Source organism: Mastomys coucha, unplaced genomic scaffold (assembly GCF_008632895.1).
Source record: "Mastomys coucha isolate ucsf_1 unplaced genomic scaffold, UCSF_Mcou_1 pScaffold21, whole genome shotgun sequence".
Lineage (NCBI taxonomy): Eukaryota > Metazoa > Chordata > Mammalia > Rodentia > Muridae > Mastomys > Mastomys coucha.
The window spans coordinates 140,446,463-140,451,462 of record NW_022196904.1 but is presented as its reverse complement, the minus strand read 5'-3'; positions in this window follow the sequence as shown (position 1 = coordinate 140,451,462).

Sequence of the window (5,000 nt, the reverse complement as noted above, 5' to 3'; positions counted from 1 at the left end):
CAAGAGAGGGAAGTGCATCTATTCTTATTTACATGTGAGTTCATTGTTTCATATCAGTTTTGTTCTGATATCTTACTTTTTTGAAATCACAGGAAACAGAAGATGCCAGAACAAAGCTCATTTAGCAAGTGTCAGAAAGGAGCAAGGTGACTGAGGGCTTGGGAGAGTGTTTTCATCTCCTAGGTCCCAACCAGAGTCCTTCAGTCCAATGTCAAGTAAGAACCCAAACACTGAAATGGAACAGAGTATCTTTGTCCAAGACATTACCTCCCGTGACACTACACAGTGCCCCAATAATTATGGACAATTACTATGGATAGTCCTTGACAGTTCAAAGTGTTCTATCCCTTAAAAGGGTCCTCTTCCATTAAAAAAAAAAAAAACTCTAAATGTCTAGAATTGTACTAGAAAGGATTCGTATTTTCTCTAGTCACCATAATATCTTCAGATAATTAACGATGACCTTTCTATGAGCACTCAAAAAGACAATGGTCTATCCAAAAATATTGGCCTCTTTGTAAATTCTGGGAACTAAAACCTCACAATGATGGTACTGCTAACAGTCTCTTCCCCTGAGAAACATTCTTTATAATTCCAACAACTTCTGAAACTAGAATATTCTACATACTTGAATGTGCCACATCCGTAGATTCTTAAAGATCACCTTGTAGAACAAATATGGTACACTGTTCTTTGTTCACAGATGGTATACAGGAGATATTTATTATTTATGAGAGAAAGTTTCAGATATTTCTATGGCAACTAGCTCATAAAAGAGAAGAGATGGCAATGCAATTAATTTTCAACATCTTAGAATACTTAATAAATGAGGAAAATGAGAAACATCCTGTGACTTGTATGTTTTCTAAAAAACATTTCATACATTTAAGAGAAAGAAATGTCTGAGATATACAATAAGATAGTTCAACACATTACTTGTTTATTTACAGAAAAAAAACAGCAAAAAAGAACATTTTGTTGTTTAAATAATTTTTAAATTATTACAGGTCTGTATCCATTGCACAGCATTTGGAGTAAGATAGCCCATATTTTATTCTCTTTCATTGTTATTGTGTGAGTCTTAATTCTCTGTCATGATTCAGGTCTGCTAGGAAGCCAGCCTCATACATGCCATAGGAGGTGAGCCTCTTTCTCCATAAAGTCATATAAATCTCAGAAATAGAGAGAAGTTATGTTAGTTCAAAACAAGAATTTTAACAGAAGACTCTGTACAAAGATATATTTTACTTGCAGTTAGATGTCTTTGTCTCATATCACTTGGATTTTTTTCTTTGCTAGATGCTTCTCTTGATCCACTGTGATACTCATTGTTAAATCACTGGTACACACACCAGTATCAACACCTCCTGATAGCCCTCCATGGGGAGAACATAGTCCTCAGCTCCACCAAAGTCACCATCTCCAGCCTGGCTCTTCTCCACAGCATAGAAGGAGATGCCAGGTTTGCCACATATCTCCCAAAACAGTAACTCATCCCCAGCACCCTGCAGTATGCCCCATGTATTCCTGCCCGAAGATTCTGCATGTGACTGACAGGATCCTTGGCATATGGTACATATTACCTTTTTAAAAAGACTGCAAGTATCAGCTATGATTTCCCTAAGAGGGAAACATTATCCATTCTTATTTGAAATGGGGTTGGAAAAAAGAGAGTTCATGGCTTCAGAGAGTAGTCTACAGTGAGTCATAGTGCCGTGTTCTTTAAGAGGACTGTGTCCCCTATATTCTTGAGAAGTCTAAGGTGATATACACATAAAATCCTGGTTGGGAAACAGCATAAAGAAACATGCATAAAGTGCTCTAGAAGGCAGACAAGGGGAGGAAACTTCAGAGGGAAAAAAATCCTGATGAATGAGATCAGTGTATGCCTTTGTTTTCATTGTTTTTGAGAGTGCATCTCTTTTCCTAGTGCAGGCTAACCCAAACTTAAGTTTAAATATAGTCTACACTAGCTACACTTAGTTATACTCATGTAACCTTTAGCCCTCCTCCCACAGCTCACCATGTTCTTGGGTTACAGGTAATACGTTACAGGTATAAGCCAGTGTAGCAAACTATGGTAGGCAGAGTTCAAGTCTTTTAGATAAAAGTGGATTTAAGAGTATAGGAATGTCACTGTGGCTTTCTCTTCCTTCAGCAGCTCTCTCCCGACTTTTCAGACCTTTATCCTCTGCACCTTCCTCTGTCCTTATGGTGCTTGAGGGGACATTCCATTCACTTCTTTTATTCTTCTACAAAAGTCACAATGAATGCTAAATAAAAGAGAATGAACCTGCTCTTTGTGAGCACTATTTTCCAAAAAACACATTAATCATAATTATTGACTTAATACTGTAATTATAAAGTGGATTTTTACCAAAACATTAAATTTTAATAATGGGAGAAGTAATATCCTATACTGAAGACAGATGTGTCATGACTTTCTTGGTACTAACTAGCACTCTTTACTGTGTTATATAATGGCTTGGTGTCCAGAGAGGGAGGAGTACAGGAGTCATGATATGCTGTAAGATGGATCCCCAAAAGACATCACCTAAGGTCAGAAGTCTGAAGCACAAGAGGCAGTAATTAAAAATGGTTTGTCCTGATCCTGCATAATATGAAGCAGATACATGTCTGTAGCTTATCAAAAACCTTGAAATATCACTTACTCATGATAATGCTTCCTTTTATAGATATGTATTTTTGTCACTAAATGAATCATAGGGACAAAATGTCTCACACACTATATTTCTTCCTTCTATTAAGTATGGCTGGGACCGTTATGTCCCCAAAGTGTTAATCTGTATCACAAGTTTACAGGGTCCAATAGTGATATAATTATGCTTGCTCTTCATCAAATATTTTATTTTTCTATTAAAACACAAAGCTGTGCAATATCCAACCCCAAAACAATTTACAGACTACAGTCATTTGAACTAGTTTGTCATCCATAAATATTCTAATAGAGAGTGGAACATTGAAGGAATAAAATTTTCCAGAATCTGAGCTGTTGGGAAGTAGAAGCAGAGTTGGTCAACTTTGGAAGAGAGAAATATCAATAGAACAACTATGTTGAGCCTTTTGGTATCACAAAATTTCAATTGATTATTTTCTGGGTTGAGTCACTGATATTTGCTTTCTCACATAAAAATCTTTATCAGATCTCCTGAGAAATAACTAAGATTAAATAAAAGATAGTTTCTGATTTATAGACACTTGTAGCTCATGTGGAAATTTCAACATGAGCAAGGACCCTTTTAAAGGGTGTTGTTTCAGCTGAAACCAGAAAGGGCCACAAGGACTTGGGAAACAGGAACAGCCCAGCTAAGGACTGGGCAAAGAGACAAAGTCACAAATCACTGTCCTTTGACTTTCGATTGGATGACTCTAGACAAAGACATGAGATAAAAGTACATACATAAAGACATATGCCAGAACTTAATGTGCTTGGCTAAAGTAGTTATGTTCCTTGCTTCTGTTCCAGCTGACTGATGGGAAGGAAACTCTCACAAATAATTCTGACATTAAATAAAGTATTCATGGGTCACTAAGAATTGGTTTTATATCTCTGGCCCACAATCACATTTCCTGTTCTTTTTTTAATACTGAAATTGATCTTGTTTTTCTCCTCACAGTGTGAATCATGTGTCACTATGCACACACACACACACACACACACACACACATCCTTTCTTAATATTAGTTTCAAAATACCTACTTGTCCCATAGTTTTTAATGTTAGCAGGTAGCATTTTACTTTAAGCCTATACTAAGCTATTACCTCTGTCTAGAATTAAATTACTGATTTATATTCCCCAGTATTATTCTCAACTTTTTCAAAACAACGGGACCTTCTCCAAAAGGCTACCAGTGCTCTGTAAAAGATAGTGATTTCTATCTATTAATTCGTCATTCCTGACATTTACAGGTAGGGTTATATAGACTCTCAAGTTAAAAATAGACCTATACCAAAACATTCTTCAAACTCAATGTGTATTCAACACAGGTTGCCGTTAACAGAGTTTGCTACTTAAATATGATTTCCACCACAGACAGATGCATATTTTGCTGCATGGATGAAAACTCCTGGAGGGCACCAGGCAGTGGGGAGATAAGGGGGTGGTAGAGACCCATGTCCTGCCAGAGCTCGCCACAGGATGAGCTTCAGGGTGGGTTTTAGGACATGTTAGGCCAGGGACCCTGCTCTGGGACATTGGGAAGGCATAGTCTCACCTCCAGTTCTCAAGCACCACAGAGTGCTTACTGGGTACCTTGGGAGAGCCAGAGCTGGGGCCTCTGGGATGCACAGAGGCCAGAGACAACAGGTTTTAGTTCTTGGGCATTGCAGGATGTCACTGGACACCGAGGAAAGAGCTGAGAACAGACCCTCGATCAGAATCTGTCCCTGGGCAGAAGGGTAGCTCTATCGGTTTACCTTAGGGAGGAAAGAGTCTGGCTAGCTAAGGGGAGGCTTTCCTGCGAAAGAGTAGCCACAGCTCTTTAGGGGAAGGGCTATTCCAGGGTTCCAGCGTGACGAGTCTAGGTGAAAGGAGGCAGTCCATGGTTTTTAGGCGTTTATTGTAGAAGGGGCGGGGGAGGTAGAAAAGTAGAGACCAGCCATGGCCACGTGGACAGATGGAAAGGGGAAGGGGAAGAGAGGGAGCAAGAGGTGAGAGTAAGAGCAAGAGCTTAAGAAAGAGAAGAGGGGCCAAGCAGCTCCTTTTAGAGTGGGCTGGGCTACCTTGTTGTTCCCAAGTAACTGTAGGGCAGGGCATACCTGAGTGTAGACAGATGAAAAGGGGGTGGAGCACAGCCAGAATGCCAGGAGCTTAGGGCATTGTCTACCTGATAGATAGCCACAAGATAATGGAGTGAGGGATCGAGGTTCCAGCAGCCATTATGCCTGGGGACATAGCTTACTATTCCATCCCTTGTAGAATTTTCTTTTCTTTTTTTTTTTTAATGTCAGTGAAACAGATAACTTTTTTATTAGATAT